General features: G+C 47.2%; 1 long non-coding RNA gene across 1 annotated transcript; it reads left to right on the forward strand.

Moving 5' to 3' along the window:
- Positions 1-922: 922 nt before the first annotated feature.
- LOC148218846 (uncharacterized) lies at positions 923-23,987 on the forward strand. Its single transcript, XR_015800056.1, has 3 exons — positions 923-1,022; positions 1,136-1,226; positions 23,860-23,987. It is a non-coding gene; the product is annotated as an uncharacterized LOC148218846 (long non-coding RNA).
- Positions 23,988-24,238: the final 251 nt, after the last annotated feature.

The raw sequence follows: 24,238 nt of genomic DNA on the forward strand, positions 1-24,238 counted from the left end.
GAGGTCTGGCCTGTTCACAGAAGCTGTGCCTTGAGGTCTGACCCAGTGCTCCACATTTGCTCCACATTCCCCAACCCCATCCTCTCTGTCCTCACTCACCTGGCACCTGTTCTGCTTGGAAAACTGCCTGGACTCGGGCAAAGAGGAGTTTTGTTTTGTTTTCTCAAAGCAATCTAAAACTCCTATTTTTCCCCACTGCAGACACACTCCTCAGGTGTGTGCAATGCCCAAGGTGCCACCAAGGAGATTCAGCTCTCGGAATCGATTCTTTGGGAGCGGTGCCTGCAGTCGGCGCCATCTTTCCTTTCTGCCTCTAACTCCCGTCATGCCCCGCGGCCACATAGAGCCCCATTGGAGCCGGGACTACAACACCCATCATGCCCTGCGCCCCACAGAACCCCCGGTATCCGCTCCCCATCTGCCCCATACGTGCTCAGGGCTCATTCTAGACCCCCCCAAAACGTCCCCAGATCCCCTGAATGCTCCCCTTACAGGTATTTCTGGGAATTCATCTCCTGGCATCCCCCGCGAGCTCGCAGCACCTCATAACCCAGTCCCGTGCCGAAAACTCCTGCCCTGCCCCGCGCCCTAAAGAGCTCAGTTAGAGGTACCCAGGCTCCCCCAACGTTCACCCGACCCGTATATGTTCCCTGCTGAGGACCTGAAGCCGCCACTCAGAGGGAAAACTGTCCCTTAAGTGCCTTCCTAGACTCCCAAACTCTCCGTAAGAACCACTTCCGGGACTACAGCTCCCATCATGCTCCGCTGTTCCGGTAAAACGCCATTCTAACCATGACTTCATCTCCCATAATGCCTTGCACTCCACTGAGAGACATTGAAGCTGCGCCTACAACTCCCGTGATGCTTCACGGCTCCATTAAATCTCATTATACCCGCGCCTACAACTCCCATCACCCCCCGCGCCCCGCAGAGCCCCGTTAGAGCCCCCGAGTGCCCGTCCGGACCCCGAATGGCCCCAGATTCCCCTCCCTGACCGCCAAGGGCCTCCCTGAAACAGCCAGGTAACATCCGAAGCCCAGACTTTCCCTCAGCATCTCTAAGTTCTCTGTTAGGGCCCACTCGACGCTCCCAAGTGTCCTCCCGTCCTCAACTTCCTTCTAAATTCTTTCCCCAGACCCAAAATTGCCGCGAATGTGCCCCAGAAATGTCTCCCTGGACCCGAAGTGCCCCGCTGGAGCCTGTCGGAGAAAAAGATGATAATAAAGGTGACCAAATGACTGCAAATATTACAAATTGTCAAATACTACAAATTATCATAAAGAAGGAGAAATAAATAACCGATAGAGTTTATTTAATGAATGAATTGTGTTACTTAGAATCATTGGCCAGTAATTTCTTTGGTTGCTCATAATGAATAGAGTTTTATTATAAATATAAAAATGTGGTTATAAAAATAGAGAATAGTAATATTATAAATAAGAAAAATATAATTATATTTTAATATTTAAGAACATTTTAAATTGAAAAAGAAATTTATGAGGTTTTTTTTCTAATTTGGTTTGTCAGTCAAAGGTGGGTGATATCATGACACAGTTATGATGGGGGTGAGGAGCAGGTTGTCCAAACAGGGCCAGCCAGCAAGGGGCTCATTCTTCTCTGTGCCCAGAGCTCCTAAGGAGACATTCAGCACCAAGATCACTCTGGAAATGCTTCTCTCTGTCATGAATGTCGTTCTATTTATACAATTTATCAGACAACAAGGTTAAATTTTGAGGCAATTTTTAAAATTGCAACAATTGTATATAAATGAATACAATCAAAATATATTGGATACATATATCTGAATATATACAAAATTTGGCAGTTAGTAATTTAGTATAATTGAGGCTCCTATAAAGCATAAGCAAAACCAACCGGGGCTACGGGGAGGGGCTCGCCCTTCCTCACGTACTGAACAATCAAGCCAAAATTCCCACTTATATACTATATGCTAATACATATTAATACAGAAGTTTCTAAAAAACTCCTCCTAGTTTCCATTCCTAAAGTCTACATCACTATGTTGTATGGCACATGCTCTACTAATGGGTTAGGGGGTCTCTCATCCTTTTGAGGGTCTATTCCCGATGAAGGCTCATCGTCTTCATCAATGACCGAGGTGTGACCTGCAGGTAGCACAGGTGCCCTGTGTGACTGAGCAGATGTTTTCCATAATAGGACTCTAATTAAATCCCATCCCTGGAATCATCCCATTTTGGCCCATTCCAAGGTCAAAACTTTCTGTTTCTAGATGCTGCTTATCAGACCTATGTCCTTCTCCTACTCCCTTCCAACATCTGGAAGATTCCATCTGCTTTGTCTCACTCATTTCCTTTTTTTTGGCTTTGTAACAATTGTTTTCTATTGATATGAGTACAATTTTGCTAATATAGTTACAATTTCGTTAGCACGAATCACATTTATCACATACATACACATCTGTGAGACTTTCCTGTCCAATCATTATCCATCCCAACCCTGGCACATCCCAAGTCCACCAATTTGCATGCACAGAAAGCTAAAACTCGGCAATTCCCCGGTTCCAGCACCAGCCCTGCTCAGATCTGGTGATTTGTGGGTGCCAGCACTGCAGATCCAGCAGATTGTTGACGCTGGCAGTGCCCAGGTCTGGCGTTTGCCAGCATCGGTGCCGCCCAGAGCCGTCAGTTTCCTGCTGCTGGGGCACTCGGGGGTTGTGGCTGAGCAGGAAAGGTGAGCCTGTGCCGGGAGCTTTTCTTGGCTGGAGCAAAGGCTGGGCACGCAGAGACCTTCCTGGCACTGTGCCCTGGGCCAGCAGGGATTGTGCTGCTGGAGCCCACCCTCCATTTCTTCTGTCAGGCAGCTTTAGGACATGGAGGAGCCAGAGCAGACCCTCAGCTTTCTGGATTCATCCAGAAGAATCCTGTGTGTGAAGCAGCCTGGGAACAGGGTTTCCATGCCAGGGTGGGCAATTCAAAGCTCTTTTCTCTCCCATGGGCTGAGGGTGTGGCACTTGCCATTGGCAAGGGCCCTGCAGGTGCCAAAGGGGCCGTTTTCAATCTGCTGAGAACAGTCGGAACTGAGAGCCTGTCCTAAACCTGCTTTTCCTGCAAATGTACTCAAGGAATCTTCTTTTTTTGCAGTCTCAGCCCCTGTGTGTGTGCAGGTGTACTGAGTGAAGGATGGAACGGGTCTACTGGGGGGAGATGTTCTCCTTCTCTAGTGGTTTTTGTTTTTGTTTTTGTTGCTCTTGTTGGATTTGTTTGGTTTTTTGGATGGGTTTGATTATTGTGGTTTATAATTTTAAATTTTGTTTTATTTTTTTAATCAGCTCCTCCTGGCAGCTGTGGGCAGAGCTCTGTAGCTGTGTGTGACACTTGTGTGTGGCACAGTGAAGGTGTCCAGGGGGGCCTTGCCCGAGCTGTGTGCAGAGGAATCCCCATCAGGCCAGGCTGGGGGTGCTCCGTGGCCGGTGCCTTGCGTTGACTGGAAGCTGCCATGGAGCGTCTCCAGGGATGGAAGGTTGGGGCTGCCAGGGCTGTGGTGTCACAGACAGGGGAACGCTGGGGCTGCCACAGCTGCCGTGTCCCAGAGAGGGGAATGTTGGGGTGCCCTGCTCCTGGCCCGGCCCCAACAGCTCTGCCAGCTCCTCTCAAGGACACAAAGGCTGAGCCAAAGGGTGAGAATTGCGGGAGGGGCTGAGCTGGGAGGGACCCGGTGGGATCATGGAGTCCAGGGCCCGGCCCTGCACAGACAGCCCAACAAGGGGAGGCTGTGCATCCCTGGGAGAGGTGTCCAAAGGCTCCTGGAGCTGTGCCAGCCTTGCAGCTGGGAGCATTTTTTGGGGATCCTGGTCAGTGATGGAGGATCTTATGGTAGGGGGAAGGAAAGAAGGAAAGGAAGGAAAGGAAGGAAAGGAAGGAAGGAAGGAAGGAAGGAAGGAAGGAAGGAAGGAAGGAAGGAAGGAAGGAAGGAAGGAAGGAAGGAAGGAAGGAAGGAAGGAAGGAAGGAAGGAAGGAAGGAAGGAAGGAAGGAAGGAAGGAAGGAAGGAAGGAAGGAAGGAAGGAAGGAAGGAAGGAAGGAAGGAAGGAAGGAAGGAAGGAAGGAAGGGTTATGAAGTTCTATTTATCCAATTTATCAAACAACAAGATTAAATTTAGCAGCAGATTTTTGATAGTAATTTTTATAAATTTATGCAATCAAAGTATTTGAGGTGAATACAATCAAAGTATAGAATACATATATTTCAGGATATGTAAAATTAAAGAGTAAGTAATTTAGTATAATTGAGGTTCGTATAAAGCATAAGCAAAACCGACCAGGGGTACAGTGAGGGGCCTGCCCTTTCTCTCGTACCAAAGCATCCAGGCTAACAATCCCACTTAGATACTGTAGGCTACAGAAGTTTCTAGAAAACTCCTCCTAGTTTCTGTTCCTAAAAATGTACGTCACTGTTGTTTGATGCATGCTTTACTAATGGTTAGGGGGTCTCTCATCCTTTTGAGGGTCTTATTTCTGATGAAGGCTCCACATCTTCATCAGTGTCTGCTGTGTAACCTTGCAGGTAGCACAGGCACTCTAAGCTTGGGTTATATAACTAAGCATAAGTTCCCACAACAAAATTAAGTTCCATGCCTGGAATCATCTCAATTTTGCCCATTTCAAGGTCGAAACTTTTATTTCTCGATGCTGCCTATCAGACCTACGTCCTTCTACTATTCCCTTCCAAACTCCTTCTTCAACTCCCAACATCTGGAAGATGTCCTTTGCCCTGTCTCACCCATCTCCCCCCTCACTCTGTAACAATTGTCTTCTATTGATCTAAATACAATTTTGATATTATACTTAGAATTTAATTAGCACAAATCACATTAATCACAATTCCCCCTGAGAGGAATGTTAAATTTGTCTTTAAAAATGAGTTGTGGATCAGCCTATAGATAAGGCTAGCACTGAGAGATAAAAGAAACAATGGAATGGATTCCACTGATTGATGAATGGGAAGAGATATTTGCCTTTACAAACAAACTGTAGGGCTGCTGATAAATGAAATTGGATATCGAAAGATGAAAGAAGCAACGGGGGAAAAACTATGAATTCTATAAGAATTAAAAATTAAAAGGGAGGGTTATACATTAGAGGGGAATTTCAGGTATGAGGCGTTCCAGGAAGTCTGTGCCTCTCAAGTACCTCAGCCAATGGGGAAAGAGAGAGGGAAATGCGGCCGGGAAAATAGGATAAAAAGGAGGCTGCGTCCTCCAAAAATTTGAGAGATCCCAGGGGAATGTCCCATGGCCTCTCCCTTTATTCGAATAAAGCAAAAAGGATTCCTCTGTCTCCTTTTTGGACATAAACCTCTGGTGTTTGTGGATCAATTTTCCTGACACCCCATTTCTCTTTTTTATCATATTGATTCGTGCTCTAAAAAGTTGTTGCTTGGTATTGTCTATGTTCCTTCTTACTAGCCTCCAATTTTTCTCATATTTCTCATGCTGCATTCAGCTCTTCACACTCCTTCTCAAATTTTATTAACATTTCTCGTGCCAGGGTATTCTCTTTGCATTCAGTCACCATTTTCTCGATCTCTCTCCCTCCAGTATGATAGAATCATGCTATTAGTACCATCAAGAAATTCAGTTTCTTTTTTGCTGTTGATTCTGGATCCATGGGCATGGGTGTAAGTTGCATTCCTTGAATTACTGAGTGGATTAGTCTAATTAGACAGGGTATCATGCAAGGCAGAAACAATAGTCCTAAACCAGAAAATAATAGCATGAATCCCAATTTTTTCCACGACACATCTCCAAAAAGTTTTTCCCACCAATCAGCTTTCAGGATAGAATTCCTTTTTTAAACTGGTACATGTGCCACTCTTTTCATTTCATCAGCAAGTTTTGTGATGGCTTCCCCGTGATCATCTATTTGCACACAGCACTCAGATTCATTAAACCTCCCACAAACTCCTCCTTCTTCTGCCAGCAGATAATCTAGGGCAATTCTCTTTTGATGTACAAATGCTCACATTTGTGAATGCTGTTTGGCCAACAACTTTAGAGCATCTGCCCTATGGTTTGAGATGACTTCCACTACTGCCTGGAGCCTTATCAACCAGTTTAATAAGTAAATTGGAGTTCTATATCCCCAAGACCCATCCTGAGCCCAAGCAGCAGGTTCATAATGTGCTATAATACTTTCTGCAGGCCATTCTTCATCTTTCCATTTTTGGTTTCCTCCTGCCATCGGAAAGTCGAGGTTTAGTTCTCTTATCTTTCTTTCTAAGGTTTCATAAAGTGTTGTTCCTAGTACATCGCCCTTAGACCTTGGTATGACAAAGAAGGAGGGTTGTAGAACTCCTAAGTAACAAGTTCCTTCACACTTTTGGGATAGTTCACTGTATGCTCGTTGCCCACAAACCCAATATATTCCATCAGGGGCTTTCCATTTGTTTTCTGTGTTTTCTGGTTGTTCCCAATAAGATTTTAAGTCTTTTATGGATTTGTAAGGATTAGCTCCAGCACTGTTATGCTAGCACAAATCAGTTTGGTTATTCCACTCACAATCCATTTCTTTTGCTATTCCCCAATATCCAGTAGGACTCTTGGGTCGCCAGGTCTTTGTGTTATTGTCTGAATTTACTACTAAAGTAGATAGGCAAGGAGTATATCCCACCACTTCAGTGTATTTTCTCCCTTCCCGAGTTATACAAACTGTTCCAATGACTTGATGACTCAGGACCCAGCCTTCAGGCCGTCTTAGGGTCTTAGAAATTTGTGTATGATTCCATTTTAAAAATTGTTCTGGAGCTAAACCCTCACCCTTCCATGGCCATCTTTTAACCATTCTAAGTCCTCCACAAACAAAACATTTAGATAATCCCAATTCTGTGGCAATTTCTTGCATCAGATCTACTAACAGATTTTTATTTGAAGTTGGCAAATCCCAGTCGCTATAGTGCTGTTTTAATTTTTTATACAGCTCATCCAGCTCCTCTAACTCTTTCCCTCTGATCTTTTTCTTATCCTTCATTGTTTCTTTTTGTTTTCCAATTAATTTTCTCTTTGGCCCTTTTCCTTTTTCATCCTTTTCAAAACACAAGAAATTTTCATATCTAGGACAAAGATGATCATTATTAGGATAAGGAGCTCGCCCAATGAATCCCAAATTGTTTCTCACTGAATACATTTTTGGACTTTTCACACAAATTTCTAGGAAACTGCTACAATCGTAACAGGCAGCACTAACATGTGGCTGTGCCACAAAAACTGATTCCATCTCATCCCTGACCCACATGGAATGATTGCATTTGTCACAGGGATGAGGAATGGTTTGTTTCTTTACTGCTGGCTCTTGTGCTGCTTGTTGTGTTAGAATTTCTTCCTGCATGGCTTGTTCTTTTTTGCTCCATGCAGTCTTATGGCTTTGGCCAGTTGCCAGGGGTATTATTGTAAGCACCATGAAAAGAATCCTCAGGAATTTTAACTTTCTACCTGTCTCAAGGCCCCTTGGGTTGCAGCCAAGGGCCGAGATGTCAATCTTCTTGGTAGCAAAGCTTTTATCCTGGGATTTGTCTCTTTTTGGCATCCTTGGCCTCATAAAGCTCATATAAGCCATTTTAACTTTTTCTTTTCCAAAGATGGCATCAATTATTTGTAGTTCTGCAGCACTGCCCTGTTTCTTTCCCTAGATTGATCAGCTATTTTTCCTAATCCACTCCAAAAAAGCTCCAGAGATATGCCAACTACAACAAAATTTGTTTTCACACTGCTTCAGTTAAACAGTTCGTTTTAATGGTCTATTTCTGCTATGAAATCGGGGTTGGTAGTTAAATGTTTGTCACCACCAATAGATACACTCACGATGCCAATTAGCTGCTGAAACAAATCTATGACGTGGCACATAGATTTCTTCTCCACAACAATTGTCATTTGTAATACACTGGTCTATAATATCATGGATTGTTTGTTCTTTAGCCTGTACAAAAGCTAATATGGTGAGGAGTAGTTGGTCTTGGTTCTCTATTAGTTGAATTGCTGCACAAAAGGTCCCACTTTCTTGTCTCAATGGTTTTCCATAAAAGTCACTAAAAAATCTTTCAATTGTTAGCTGTCCACGTCACAAGCTAAACAACTTAAACAAATCCATTGTCTCTCTTTTTCTTTTGCCCTATTTACCTTCCAGCACGAATTAAAACAACAGGTACAAACAATACAAACCCAAGGGCGGCATTCTAAGCCATGATTATTACAGTCCCAATGTGTTAATTGTTGTTGGGCCTCCTCAATAATAGGTGTTACCAGTCTCTTTTTCTGGAGTTACAGCGCCTCAAATAAATCAGTTAATGCTGGCAGTCAGAAGCTCCTGAGAAGCTTTTCAATCCACCTGGGCTTTTCCCACTGATCAAGGAGGCGTCTGATTCTTTCCCATGGGCGCTGTTCAGCCTCCAAACTCAATGAGGTTGCAGTTGGCAGCCAATGCAGGATGTCTAAATGACAACCATGTACTTCTCAAAACAATTAAATTGATATTTCTAGCAGTAACAGCATACAATATCTTTCCCGTTATATCTCCCCCTTTTGTCCCAAGGTACAATGATTTTATGTCAATTTCTTATAGACTGTGGCTTTTTGGCACCAAGCACTCCTTTCCACCTAATCATGAATTTACTTCAATTTCTCTATATTTTTGAATCTGGATGGAAATTTAATCAACTTTTAAATTCCCATTTTTAATTTGATTTTTAGATCTCCTGGTGCTGAAATAATTTTCCAATCTTTATTTTGTATCTGTTTTTTTACTCGTGAAGCATGAGTCCAGCCTTTTTCTGCCGTTTGGACTGCTGCTTCTGTGGTTAAAAGAACCAGAAATCGTCCCTCCCATCGAGGTTCTAAACTTCCTCCTCTCCAGCATTTTATCAACACATACTGTCCTGGTCACATAGAATGTACTGGAAAATCGAGAGGAGTGGTTTGTGCTAAAATGCCTTTGTCTCTTAATTCCCTCAAATTGTTTGTGATGGTTGTAAGATACCCCTGAATGGTTTTGTCCCCAACTAGTGAGGGATCCATTGTCATGCCTTGGGGGTAAGGCAATCCATATAACATCTCATATGGTGAGATCCCAGTTTCAGAGTGGGGCTTGGTTCTTATATTTAACATGGCTAAGGGAAGGCATCTGGTCCGTGGTAATTTGGTTTCTATCATTAATTTAGTTAGTTGTTGTTTAATAGTTTGGTTCATCCTTTTAACTCATCCCAAGCTTTTGGGATGCCATGGGGTATGATATTCCCAGGTAATTCCTAGTGCTTGGTTTAAATTGTTGATTATTCTCGAGGTAAAATGAGTGCCCTGATCTGAATCAATAACTTGTTCTATTCCAAATTGTGGAATAATATGCTCCAATAAAATTTTAGTTACTGTTTGAGCTGTGGCTCTAGCTGCAGGGAATGCTTCTACCCACTGAGTCAACTGATCTACTATAACCAGCAGATATTTCCACCTGCCTACTTTAGGTAATTCAGTAAAGTCAACTTGGATCTTTTCGAATGGCCAATAGGCTGTCTGAGGGCCTCCAGAGGGAGGACTCCTCAACATCTTTTTGTTCATCTTCTGACATGTGAGACATCCTTGAGTAATTTGTTTCCCAATTTCAAATATTCCTATACACCCATAAAATTTTAAAAAGTAGTCACAAAGTGCCCTTGTGCCCCAGTGAGTTCTTCAATGTAGGTTGTCCAGGATCTGTCGGGCTATAGGTTTTGGGACTACTTTTCTACCATCAGGTAGAATCCATTCTCCTGCATTCAGGGTTGGCCCTAGTTTCTTTATAGCTTCTACCTCTGTTAAAGAAAAGTATGGTGTTTCAGTTTGTATTTCTCTCTCTTTAAAAGTCATAATTACACTGTTGTTTCCCTTAAGGCAGCCTTTTTTGCTTCATCATCAGCCAAATTGTTTCCTCTTATTTTAATATCTCTCCCCTCTGGTGCCCTTTTGCATGTAGAACTGCTATCTTTTTTGGACCTTTTATGGCTTCAAGTATTTTACTTACTAATCCTTGGTGTATTAATCCTTTTCTTTGGGTGTTTATAAACCCCCTTTCTTTCCAGATCTGTCCAGAGGTATGCACAATCCCATAAGCATACTTCAAATCCGTGTATATGGTTCCCTCTTGATCCTTTAATAACAACAATGCACGGAGTAATGCATAAAGTTCACAGGCTTGTGCTGACCAGGATGAGTTAAGGGGACCAGATTCTTTTACTTCTAATTGTTCTCCACTAATTATGGCATATCCAGATTTTCTTTTCCCATTTACCACTCGAGATGATCCATCAATAAATAATTTTTCCCCTGTTCCCTTAAATCTGGACGTATTTTTTTTGTAATTCTGTGACCTCTATGCAGTCATGTATTAATTTTTCCCCTGGGTCCCCATACAGAAACTGGGCTGGGCTTTGTACGTTTACCACTCTCAATTCTAATTCTGGAGAGGTTATCAAGATAGCCTCATATTTTAATATTCGACTATCTGTTAACTATTTTACAGCCTTTTGAGCAAGAATTCCTTTAATTATATGGGGAGTGTATACTTCCAGTGGTGCTCCAAAAGTTATTTTTCAGGCCTTTTCTACTAACAATGCTGTTGCTACCAGAGCTTGTAAACATGTTGGCCAGCCCTTGCTAACTGGATCAAGCAATTTGGAATAATATCCGACTGGCTTTTGGCTTCCTGCCCAATCCTGAGTCAATACTCCATAAGCTGTTTGATAGGTTGTATTAACAAATAATTGAAATGGCCTGTCTAAATCAGGAAGGCTTAAGACAGGAGCTTGCAGCAGGGCCTCTTTAACTTGCTCAAAATTTTCCTGATCCTTTTCAGTCCGTTTTAAGTGATTTGTAGTCAATTTTTCATATAGGAATTTCACTCTCCCACTAAATCCCTCTATCCACTGCCTACAATAACCCAGAAGACCCCAAAACTCTCTTAATTCTCTTTTAGACTTCAGGGATCCCATATTCAATATTCCTGAAACCCTTTCAGGGGGTCTAGTTTTTTCCTTCCCTTACTGATCCAGTGACCTAAATAACGTACTTCTGACTCCACAAATTGTAACTTTGACCTGGATATTTTTAACCCATTTTCTCCCAGAAAATTTAAAAACTTTATAGTACCCTTCCTAGATTCTTCTTCAGTTTCTCCTGCTAATAACAAATCATCTACATACTGTGACAACTTAATCCCTCTAGGTAACTCAAAGGACTTCAAGAGCTCTTCTAATGCTCCACAGAAAGGTTTGGTGACTCAGTGAAACCTTGGGGTGTTACCGTCCACCTAAGCTGTTCTCTTCTGCCTGTGTCTGGGTCCTCCCACTCAAAGGCAAAATAATCCCGGCTACTCTCATCCAGAGGGCAAGTCCAAAAAGCATCTTTTAAATCCACTGCACTATACCAAGTATAATGAGGGGCCAAGTGGCTTAGTAAAGTCCATGGATTGGCCACCACTGGAAAACGAGTAATGGTGCTTTGATTGACTGCCCTGAGATCCTGAACTGGTCGGTAACTGCCATCAGGCTTCTTTACCGGCACAATGGGGCTGTTATGTGCTGACATGCAAGGAATACAGAGCCCAGCCAGAAATCCCCCCTGAGCCAGCAGCTCTGCAGTGGTGGCCACCAGGCCGGCTTGCCCAGGAGGCTTCTGGCCATGGCCTGCAGGGAGCTGCTGCTGCCAAGGTGCCTTTGGTGCCTCAGGCTCTGCCTGGCACAGCTCCCACCACGGCTCTCTGCTCTTGTGCCCGAGCCCTTCCCTGTGCTGGGGCTGGCCTGGGGCTTTTCCTGCAGTGGGACCTGGGCTGGCCATGGCACAGGAAAGGCAATTCCTGCTGGAGCAGGAGGCTGTGCCTGGAATGGGCTCAAACAACTCCAGCAAAGCCCTGTTTGCAAAGCCCCGGGGGGAAATGAAGGAGGGAGAGTCACGCTGCTTTCGGGGTGAATAATGCTGAAACCAGCCTGACTCCTCCATCCCAAAGTTCAACATCCTGAGAGGGAGCTGGAGCTGTGGCAGAGCTGGTAAAATCCCCAGAGAAAGGAACAACCAAGTGACACCACTGAGAACTTGTGCAGAGCTGCTGAGCTGGCACAGCCTGGGCACATCTGACTGACAGGGCAGCACTTCAGACTGGAAAAGCCCCCTCCCAAATTTTAGTGGCAGCATCTCCTGACATTTCCCTTCTTGGGTGGGTGCGCAGATTCCATCCCTGCAGTGGAGACACCCCTCAGGGTCACTGCTTGAGGCTGAGCTAAAGGACCCTGAGCCCAGGGTCGTTGGTCTGGGGGAGTGACACCCATCTCTACTTAGTTCTGCTTTGATACAATTGCTACAAGTGCTACAATTTCTAGAGCACTACATTAAAATAGATGTTAAAGCTCCTGTACTGTGGAGTAAATGATTCTGATTAAGACCTTTATGTCTAATCATGAACGCAATCAATCATATCCATATGTTTATAAATATTTCTGGTTTGCCATTCTTAATGTTGAGGGACAAAGTTGTACAAAGGTTCAATTCCACCTGTATAATCCTTTACACATAAATCCTTGACAAAGTCTGGGGCTGGGATTGGATCCAGGCACTCCCAGGCTCCTCTCACAGAAGGAGTTTAGAAAGCCTGGGGGTCCTGGTTTGGGGGAGCTTGGGGGTGTAATTGGGGTGTTGGGGGTCCTTTCTGCACCCAACAGGAGCTTCTCTAATGAACTTTGTGTGAAGCTCCCACTGTGCCCATGACAGGAACCCCTGTGAGTGTCTGTGACATCCCGGCTCTTTGGCAGCCTGGGCACTCCTGGGGTGTCACCCTGGAACCCCTGGGAGTGTCTGTGCCCTCACTGTTCTTTAGGAGCACAGGGATGTCCCCACTGCACTCCTGCCACTGCCTGTGACAAATTGGCTCCTTGGCAGGGCAGAGACACCTCTGTTGTCACTGTGGAGCCCTGTGACTGTCACCTCATGACCCTTAGGAAGATTAAGGAGCCCTGGGATGTCCCCATGGACATGTGACTGAGTGTGACCAAACAGATCTTCAGGAGCCCAGAGACCCCTCAGATGCCCCCATGGAGCCCCTGTGCCTGCACGTGAGCTCACAGCTCTTGAGCAGCCTGGAAACCCCTGGAATCTGTTCATTCCTGCTCTGCTGAGGATGGATCCTCAGCAACTTGGAGGTTCCCTGATGGATTTCAGTTCTCCAGAGACTTGTTCATTCTTCAGCTCTTGAGTTCAGGAATTCTGTGACAAAGACTCATTAATATATCAAAACACTGTATCAAGACAAGCTTCTGGGAATATTTTCTTTTTAATGAATTAAATTCTTCTATGGTTAATTATACAGATTTCAGAAGTGTATTCAAAGAGAATATGCTATATATATTTTTTTAAATGCAGGGGTTTTTTGTCCTATTTCGTTTTGTTTTCCTGTTTATAGATTGGTATCAGCAATCTCCAGTTGATATTGATCCCCAGCACCTCCTCATACAGTCTGAATAGAGATGAAAATCAAGACCCTTTATGGCTGACAATCAATCACACTCTGTCCCTACCCCCACCCCCCCATTTCCCCCATCCAACCCCTGGCACTCAGAGCAGTCTTGTGCAAATCTGAGCTCCCTCCCCTCCAGGCTGTGCCTGCAGCTTTCAGCTCCTTGGCACCAATTCCCACCTGCTTTCCTTGGAGAAGGAGCTGCCTGAGACACAGAGGGATGTTCATTTCTTGTCAGCAAACAAAACCAAAGGCAGGCACAGCTCCATAAAAAACAGAATTCCAGCACAAGGAGTGCTGGGCAATGGAGCCACATCCAGGGGTGTCCCCAGGGCTCAGGATTGGGGCCAGGGCAGTGAAATCTCTTTCTTGCTGATGTGGACGAGGGCATGGAGGGCACCCTGAGTCAGTGTCCAGGTGAGGCCAAGCTGGGTGGGAGTGTGGCTGTGCTGCAGGGCAGGAAGCTCTGCAGAGGGATCTGGACAGGCTGGAGCCATGGGCCCAGGACAATTGGATGAGGTTCACCAAGGCCAAGGGCTGGCTCCTGCCCTGGGCTCACAACCACCCCAAATCCCTGCCTGTGCCCTCCCCCTGATCCCCACAGCCTGTCCTGTTTCCTTCATCCCTGCATTGCCAGGGACTTTCTGGGACAAGGCAGCTCTGCTGTGGGGATGGAGGGAGGTGCAAGTTCCAGCACTGCAGTGGGAACCACAACTATCAGGTTTGTGTCCTTTGGGGGTCAGCAACTGGTGAGACTCAGAGGCACAGAAGGTTTCACTTCGTGGCCAACATAAAACAAAGTACCCATGATAAAATTCAATAAACTTCCAAATTCTTTCCTCAGCTCTGTGCAATATCAAAGCAGTATCTGATGTATCCACCATGCATATGGGATTTCAATACAGAAACAGTTTTAGACACAGACATTAGAAAAGGTGATTCTGTGATAGATGTAGACACAATTAAGATGTTGACTAATGTGGAATGACCAGAGAATAACCGGAGGGGGAAATCTGGGAGCAATGGCAAGGCCATAGGAGCTGGTTTGGGGAAGAAATGTCCTTAGACATGGCCATTTAAACAGGAGAGGTGGAAACACCCAAATGAAGAGGGACATGAAATAACAGACAGTGTAGTGGTAATACAGGTACAGGGGAAGATCAGTATTTCTTGTCCTGCCATCAGTACACACCCAGGAAATTTCTATTCTCTTCTGGTGGAACATTTTTTACATTTTGTAAAGTACTCAAATGCCCCAGCTAATGAGATGTGCTCGTCCACCTCACAAGTTGCAGGTCCCCTACAGCCCCAGAGGGCTCCTGTCCCATAAACATCTGCTCCAGCCCATTCCAAAATGGGGAGGAGCATCGTCCTGGGATCATCAGGGAGCTGAGGGTGGAAGGGGAATGAGGGGAGATCAGACAGGACATGTGGAAAAACTTTGTTCTCACAGGCTCAGACAGGTTCTGAGATGCTGCCCCATCCCTGTCCTTCGGGATTTTCACATTCAGACCAAATCAAGCCTTGAACAACTTGGACTCGCCCAGTTTCTGACAGGTTGGGCTGCAGACTTGCTGAGATCCCTTCCAGCCTTCCAGCCATTGTGTTTTGTCTTCCCCCAGGCCCCCCTCCCAGTGCAGAGCCCGGCTCTGTGTTCTCCATCATCTCCTGGCTGGCACTGCCAGGCTGGCATGAGGAGCCCCTCAGCCTTCCCTGCTCCAGGCTGGACAAGCCCAGCTCCCTCAGCCTCTCCTCACAGCCAAAGGGCTCCAGCCCCACCTTGGAGGCCCTTCCCTCACCCTGCTCCAGCTGCCAGACATCTTTCCTGCCCTGGGCAACCCAAACCAGGCCCCAGTGACCTGGATAATCCACGGCCTTGATGTCCTGGTCACACAGCCCAGGGTGCTCCTGTCCTGCCTTGCTGCCAGGGCACTCGGCTGCCTCCTGCCCAGCTCCTGCCCACCAAGAGTTTTCTGCCAGGGCAGATGGATGCGGGGAGGGCTGTGGATGTTGTCTACCAGAATTTCAGCCTTTGACACCATGTCCCAGAGCATTTACTGGAAAAGCTGAAGCCTGTGGCTTGGACCAGTTCACCCTTCTGTGGGCTAAGAACTGGCTGGATATTCAGGCCCAGAGAGTGGTGGGGAACAGTGCCACATCCAGCGTGTGTGCAGTGGTGTCCCATAGGGATCAGTGTGGGCCCAGTCCTGTTTAACATCTTGATTGGTGATCTGGATGAGGGAATTGAATAACCTGTCAGCAAATGTGCAGATGGCAGCAAGCTGGCTGTGAGTGTGGATGTGCTGGAGGGTAGGAGGGCTCTGCAGAGGGACCTGGACAGGCTGGATTCAGGGCCCAAATCTAACAAGGAGAGATTTAAAAAGACCAAGTGCCAGGTCCTGCATTTTGGCCACAACAACCCCTGCAGTGCTACAGGCTGGGACAGAGTGGCTGGACAGCAGCCAGGCAGAAAGGGACCTGGGGACACTGATGGACAGCAGGCTGGACATGAGCCAGCAGTGTGCCCAGGTGGCCAAGAAGGCCAATGGCAGCTGGCCTGGATCAGGAATGGTGTGGCCAGCAGGAGCAGAGCTGCTGTACAACCCCTGACCTGCCCCCAACTCTGCACACAGACATTCCTGCTGCAGCTCCAGAGAAGGAGGATCTCCAGTGCAAACTTTATTGGGATATCCTTTAGTTCGTTTAAAGCCACAGAGAACACAACCCCTATTGGCAGAGTCTGGGGCCACAGACATGGTGGAAAGACAGAAAAATGAGAAATGTCATAAATAATGGGCTTATTTTGTGGACAAGATTCTTAGACTAAAACAGAGGTAAAAACTCCCTAAAATCAAAAATTAAGAGCTATCAAAAACGACTCATATTACAAGTGACTTACAGAAATTGGCAACAGGTTTAATGTTTCTTAAACCATCCAGAGATCAGTGTCCACACTGCAGCCTTGAGGTCCTGGTTCCTCAGGCTATAGATGACAGGGTTCAGAGCTGGAGGCACCACTGAGTACAGAACTGACACCGCCAGATCCAGAGATGGGGAGGAGATGGAGGGGGGCTTCATGTAGGCAAATGTTCCAGTGCTGATAAACAGGGAGACCACAGCCAGGTGAGGGAGGCAGGTGGAAAAGGCTTTGTGCCGTCCCTGCTCAGAGGGGATCCTCAGCACAGCCCTGAAGATCTGCACATAGGAGAAAACAATGAACACAAAACAGCCAAAACCTAAACAGGCACTAACAGCAATGATCCCAAGTTCACTGAGGTAGGATTTGGAGCAGGAGAGTTTGAGGATGTGTGGGATTTCACAGAAGAACTGGCCCAGGGCATTGCCCTTGCACAGGGGCAGGGAAAATGTATTGGCTGTGTGCACCACTGAATAGAGAAAGCCACTGGCCCAGGCAGCTGCTGCCATGTGGGCACAAGCTCTGCTGCCCAGGAGGGTCCCGTAGTGCAGGGGTTTGCAGATGGACACGTAGCGGTCGTAGCACATGATGGTCAGCAGGGAATACTCTGCACCAATGAAGAACATAAAGAAAAAGAGCTGAGCAGCACATCCTGAGTAGGAGATGGTCCTGGTGTCCCAGAGGGAATTGTGCATGGCTTTGGGGACAGTGGTGCAGATGCAGCCCAGGTCAGTGAGGGCCAGGTTGAGCAGGAAGAAGAACATGGGGGTGTGCAGGTGGTGGCCGCAGGCTACGGCGCTGATGATGAGGCCGTTGGCCAGGAGGGCAGCCAGGGAGATGGCCAGGAAGAGGCAGAAGTGCAGGAGCTGCAGCTGCCGCGTGTCTGCCAATGGCAGCAGGAGGAAGTGGCTGATGGAGCTGCTGTTGGACATTTGCTGTGTCTTGGCATGGGGATCTGTAAGAAAACTAATCATGGAATAGTTCAGTTTGGAGAGGATTTTAAATATCCCAGCTCAGCTTGGTGTCACTTTCCCCCCACTGCCTGCCCAGGGTTCTGCTGCCTGGAGCTGTCCCTGCCAGCAGCTGCTTCCCTGTGCCCAGGGCTGGGCCCTGCCAGTGCTGCCAGAGCCCAGCCCAGCCCTGGGGGCTCAGCTCTGCCCTGCACACCCCTCCCAGCACAGGGCACTGCCCAGGGTCAGCTCTGCCTCTGCAGGCTCTGATGGCAAAATCACAGTAACCCTGAGGAGGCTGGAAAAGTGACACTGATGCTGCCTGTGAGGGACCCTGTGCTGATTTCTGTCACTGACCACTTTATTAAGGTCTGAGATATAAATTCCTTATTTCTCTCTACCTGAACTGAGAGATAAATATCTATGTACAATTTCCCATCTAGGAAACCCAGAGCAGTAAACTAAAAAAGCAGCATTTTCCTTTTTCTGTAGTCCTTGAGTTGCTGTGATCCCTGTACAATCTGCTTGGAAATGTTCGAGAGTTAAATGTCATGCTGAGAGCATGAACAATGAACAATGAACAATGAGAGCTGAACAATGCAGCGTCCTCATCACACAAGGAGAACACTTCCAAGCCTCACCAGCTGTCTCCTTCCACCCAGACCTTGTCCCCCAGTGCTGGGAGCAGCTCCCAGGGCTGGCTGAGAGCTGTCCCTGGCAGGCAGCAGAGTCCCTGCCCCAGCACAGCGCCCTGGGCTGCAGGACCCTGCTCTGCACCACAGCCCTGGGCACCCCTGGCTGCTCTGCACAAGAGATCATCAGAGAATGTACTCACACAGTCTGCAGGCATTGGGATGTTCCAGCTTTAGGAGATCACTGCAGGAGCTGCAGCTGCATTGTCCTGCAGCCAGAGGCTTCCTGTATCAAGGTCTGGGAGTGATTCTGCCCCAGTCACTTCTGAGCATCTTCCCAGCCCTGAGAGATTGAAGCTCTCTGTGCCTCTGTGCTGTGAATGGGGTGGCTGCAGGCAGTGCCCCAGCCCTGCTGGGCTGTGCTCGGGAGCTGCTCATCAAGAGAAATGTGTTTTTGAAGCTCTTCTTGGTTTCCAGGATCTCCCTCTCTGTCAGGAGCCCAGCCCAGTTCATCAGCAGAGACACATCACAAGGTTTTTAATGACCCTCTTGGGGTTTGTGCTGAGGCCCTGAACATCTGTACTTGAGTGAGAGTTGAAGAAATCTCTCAAGAACTTCAAGTCAGAATCTAAAGTTTCCTAAAGTTTTAATGGGTCCCACTGAGGGACACAACTGAGAAAGTGTCCCCAGGTTCCAGTTAGAGCAGGAAATTGGAGGCAGTGATGACAAGTGGGGACAAAGTGAAGCCAAGTCTCGGTGCCCTGGGGCACAGTAGGGTCTGTGCCACCAAGGGCTGGGAGGAGACACCTTGTCCTGAGCCACTGGGGCCTCCTGGCACAGCCCCAGCAAGGCTGGCCACTGTCACCCCTTGTCCTGCCCTCAGCATCCCCCCACATCCCAGTGGCCTCAGGGATGTGCTGGGACGAGTCCCTGGGGAGCCTTGGTCAGGAATGGCCCTGGGGGCTCCTTCATGCTCCCAGGGACTGCAGGTTTTTCAGAGGACTTTGGATTTTGCTTTTGCCTTGGAGTCTCTGAGAGCTTTGTGCAATCATGGCCTCCAATTATCTCGTTAATTAGTCCATTGAGAGGCTTTTTCAGTAACAACACTCAGCGGGGCTGATTAATGCTTCAAGACACTTCAGTTTTTTTAAGGTACTTGGAAGTTCCCTTTTGACACCAACTCTTCTAGTAGTTTATGCAATCATGGCCCAATTATCTACTTTAATTAGTCCCTTGAGAGCTTTACATTGACATTCAGTGGGGCTCATTAATACATTGAGATAGTCATGGTTTTAAAGGTATTGTGGATTTTCCTTTCCTCTCTGACTCTCTGAGAGGGTTTTGGGCGATCCTGTCATCCAGTTCTTTCCTCCAAGGAGTCCATGAGGAGCCTGTGTTGGGGATGGACCTCAGTGAGACCCATTAATGCTTTGAGACACTTTGGGTTTTCTTCTGCCTTGGACTCCTGGAAAGGTTCGTGCAATCTCCTCTCAGGCCCTGAGGTTCAAGGGCTCAGCACCAAATGCACCACGGGGCTGACTGGCATCAAGCAAGTCCTGACAAGCCATGGCTCTGCCTTGATTTCCCTCTGGTGAAGTTCATTAATTAGGAATATTTTCAAATCCAGTTATGGAGAAATATTTCCATGGGATTCTAAGAAATACACATTTCTATTTTGAAGAGTGTATTTCATTGCTATTCTCTTTAGAGCAGAGGTGATTCCAGCATTCTGTGATTGATATTGATGCAGGGTCTCTCCTCAGGTCTGGCCTGCTCACAGAAGCTGTGCCTTGAGGTCTGAGCCAGTGTGGACAACCTTGCTCCACATTCCCCAACTCCATCCTGTCTGTCCTCACTCACCTGGGACCTGCTTTGCTTGGAGAACTGGCTGCACACAGGCCAAAAGGAGTGTTCCCCTCCCCCCCCTTTTTTATTTTTCTGTTTTGAAGCAATCTACAACTCCTTAATGTCCCCATTGAAAACAGACACCTTCTATTAGTGTGTGCTAAAGCCAAGGTGCCACCAGGCAGCTTCCCCTTCCCCAAGGCAGAACCCTGCAAGAAATGTTTGAGTCCTTTGGACTCCTTGGTTCCCTGAGGCCTTGCAGTGTCACAAAGGCCCCTTGGTTCTGCACTGTCACAATGGAGATTTGGGCCCATGGTGTCCCACAGTGTCACAATGCTCTTTTGGATTCCATGGGCCTTGATCTGTCACAATGGACTTTTGGCTCCTCGAGGTTCCAATCTCTCAACAATGGTCTCTGTAGTTCCAGAGTGTCACAATAGACTCTTGGTTCCAGGTGGCCCCACAGTGTCACCGTGGTCTCCTTGGTTCCACAAGGCCGTGCAGTGTCACAATGGCTCACAGGTTCCATGAGGCCCCACAATGTCACAGTGGCCCCTTGGTCCCATGAGTTTCCCCAGTGTCACAATGGTTCCTTGGCTCCACGTGGCCCAGGTGTCTCACAATGGACTCTTGGTTCCGTGGGGCCCCGCAGTGTCACAGGGGTTTCCTTGGTTCTGTAGGGTCACAATGGACACTGCAGCGCCCCCTGCTGGCCGGGAGGACCTGGCACTGTGCGAGCACCTCCTGGTGGCCGACCCCTGCAACTGTGAGTGGCTTGTACTGGTTTGTACTGGTTTGTGCTGGGACGAGGCTGGGGTCACTGGGTAGTACTGGGTTATACTGAGAGAGGCTGTGTGAGTGTCCAGGAGGACCTAACACTGTGTGTACTGGTTGTACTGGGTTATACTGGTTTATACTGGGATGGGGTGCTGGGGTGTTTCTGGTTTGGACTCGGTTCCACTGGGAAAGGGAGCAGGGGCGTATGAGTGCCCCCTGCTGGCTGGGAGGACCTAGTGGCCGACTGTGTGTTACACTGGGTTATACTGGTTTGTATTGGGATGGGGTGCTGGAGGTCAGTGGTTTATACTGGGTTACACTGGTTTGTATTGGGATGGGGTGCTGGGGGTGACTGGGTTGTAGTGATTGATACTGTATTTTATATTCTGTATTTTACTGGGTCAGACTGGGGTGTACTGGGTTATACTGGGAGGGGTCTTGGGGATGCCTGGCACTCCACTGGGAGTGACTTCAGGTTGTGCTGGCCTTACTGGTTTATGCTGGGAGCTGCCACCATGGGCTCAGGGGCTCAGGGGTGGCTCCAAATGCTTACTGGTTTGTACTGGTGCTTTCCCAATATAAACTTGGGAGCCACAGGACCACAGTAGGAGCCCCTAGACTACACTGGGAATGGGTTTGGGTGCATGAGGCCGTACTGGTTTATACTGGGAACTGCTGCCATGAGCCTCAGGAGATCAGGAGTGCTTACGGGTTTATACTGGTGCCTTCCCAGTCCACACCTGGGAACACTGCTAGGCACTTGTGGCCAGGCAGGACCTCAAGGCTGAGCTGGCCTTCACCAGGGCCTTGCTGATCCTCAGCTTCTCCAACTTCTCAGCCTGGCAACACTGCCTGTGGCTGCTGATAACCACCAGGAACTACGGCAAGGGCACTGCCCCCTGGAAGGCTGAAGGAAGGCGAGGGATTCCCTAAAAAACTCCCACAATTTTGTGAGATCCCCAAAATTTTCCAGCCCGTCCCTCGCCTAAAGTGGGAGCTGCTGGGTTCTGTTGTGTTAAATGGGTAGGCCTGGTGTTCCTAAATCCCTATTGTCTTCAATGAATAGATCTGGTTTCCCTAAATCCCCACTGACTTTAATGGGTAGACCCGAACTCCTGGATACCTGGGTGCCCCCATCAAGATATTGGGATTTCCCCCGGTGTCCCCTAGAGATTTTGGGGTGCCTCCTTTGCCCACCCCAGAGCTGGAGCTGCTGCAGAATACCATCTTCACCAATCCAATGCACCAAATCACCTGGCTGTACCTGTCCTGCATCCTCTCCCGAGGTAACTCAGGGCTCCCTCCCACCCCTGATGTCCTCACCTGGACTTTTGGGGTACCCCCTGAATGTTGGGGTGCCCCCTGACAGCCCCTCGGCTGCCAAGGGTCACCTGTGTCCACATCGACTGGGAGGACAGTGGCCATCATCCTCTCCTGGCCTGTCAGGGTGAGTCAGGCCACTTGGGTGCCCCAAAACTCACCTGGGTACCCCCAGAAATCACCTGGATACACCTGGGTACCCCTTGCACACCTGGATCACCAAAACCCCCTTGGGACCCCCAAAACTAGTGTCTCAAGCATCCTCATTGCTTTGACTGGGTAGACCTGGTGGCCCTAAACTTTATTACCTTTAAAGAGTAGACCTGCTGTCCCTAAATTCAATGGGTTAGCTCTAGAGTCCTGTTCATCTCCATTTATCTCTATAAATTCCTCCCAGTTACCCCACTTTTTGCAGTGCTCTTAGTAACCCCAGTGTCCCCCCTTAGCCCTTCCCAGTGCTCCCAGTTTGAACAGTAACTTCCCAATCAAGCCATCTCAATGGGTAGACCTGGTGTCCCCAAAACCCCTAGTGACTTCACTGGGGTAGACCTGGTGTCCTTCAATCCCCTTTGACTTCAGTGGGCAGAGCTGATGTCCCAAAAATTTGGCGTTAAAAGTCCCAATTTTGGGCTTGGAATTCCCAGATTTCAGGCTGAAAATGGACATTTTTGGGCTTACCTGGTGGCACAGCTCCAGCATGGACAGCAGGTGAAGGATCAGGGATTCGGGATTGGCCTCCAGGAATTCATCCAGGACATCCAGAGCATTGGCACTGTGATCCTGGAGTGGAAATTCCCAGAATTCAGCCCAAGATTTCCTCCAAATTTACTCAAATTTCCCTATATTAGGGCCAAATTTCCTCAAAATCCCATTGATTTTAATGGATAGACCACGTGTCCCTAAATCAATATTGACTTTAATGGGATACACCTGGTGTCCATAAGTCCCTATTGATTTCATTAGTCATGTCTGATGTAAAAAAAATGTGTATTGGGAGATTGATATTGCAACTGAGAGACGTTGTAAAAGATGGTTTATGGCCTCATGGTGTCAGTCTCATAGAAGGGTGAGACATTAAAGGTGTTACGTCCAATGCCATAATATCAGAAACTGCCTCATTCTTAGTTACAATGCCTTAAATTCGTTTTTTATCCAATCAAATACTTCTGTGAAGTTTGCCAGCATCCTTTTACACCAATCATTAATTGCTTTCCTTCTCATGGCTTTGCCACAATGCATCATTTTTGAACCAATCCTATAACACTTCACAAACCTACATTGATATATCTTAAACTTATAACTTTATAACAGGTTCTGTTGCTAAACTTTACAAACTCTTACTATCTTACTTAACATACTGCTTTGCTTACAGAATGCATATTTCTGTTTGCTTAAAATATATTTCTACGTAAACTAAAAACTTATATTCTTGTTTTATATCAATTTTCCTTTTAATGCTCTGATTCCCCAAGCCTTCTCCAAGGTCTTAGGTCAAACCTTGGATCTATCTCAATCTCTGAGCCTGTATGCACAAGGCCCTGAGAGCTCTCTGTGCCTGCATTTCCCACACCACCTGTCATCTCTGCCTCCAATTTCCTGCTCACACTGGAACCTGGGGACACTTTCTCAGTTGTGTCCCTCAGTGAGACCCATGAACGGCATCAGAAATGTTGGAGTTGGAATATTGTCCTGGGGTACAATGCAAAAATGTGTATTCTATCCCCATCTGTTAAAATGTGGGAGGGGTGGTGATCCTTATCTCTGTGGGAGATATCCTCTGCTGATGTGCCATCTGATAAGATCGGGGATGATCATCGTTATCTATTCACAACCCATCCTTCCTCCAGAAGATATATTCTGTTAATGGGCCATTAAGTCCTATTGTGTGACTGATAAGATTACATCATCCCATTAGGAGATGCCCCAACCAGGGGCAGGAGCCAAGCCTTTCCTACCTAGATAAAAAACTGGGGTTTGGGACGTGAAGGCAGACCTTTCTACTGGATCCCAGAGGAAAGTCGGACCATTTCCACATCATCGCTGGACCTTCGGAGGAAAACTGCACCTTCTACAGGAGCACTGCTTCAACGGAACCACATCTGTCATCCAGGAGGACTGCAGCCACCATTTATACGGACTGCTACCAACACCCTGACTGACAGGGTGTCAGGTTGTATTTCTGACTGTGTTGGTGGTTGTTTCTTTTATATTATTGCATGTATTTTATTTTTTCTCTTTTCTCCTATTAAATTGTATTACTGACTTGGAGTCTCGCACTGGTTTTACTTTCAAAC

The sequence above is a fragment of the Sturnus vulgaris genome, unplaced genomic scaffold (assembly GCF_052056855.1).
Source record: "Sturnus vulgaris isolate bStuVul1 unplaced genomic scaffold, bStuVul1.hap1 Scaffold_157, whole genome shotgun sequence".
In the NCBI taxonomy this organism is placed as follows: domain Eukaryota; kingdom Metazoa; phylum Chordata; class Aves; order Passeriformes; family Sturnidae; genus Sturnus; species Sturnus vulgaris.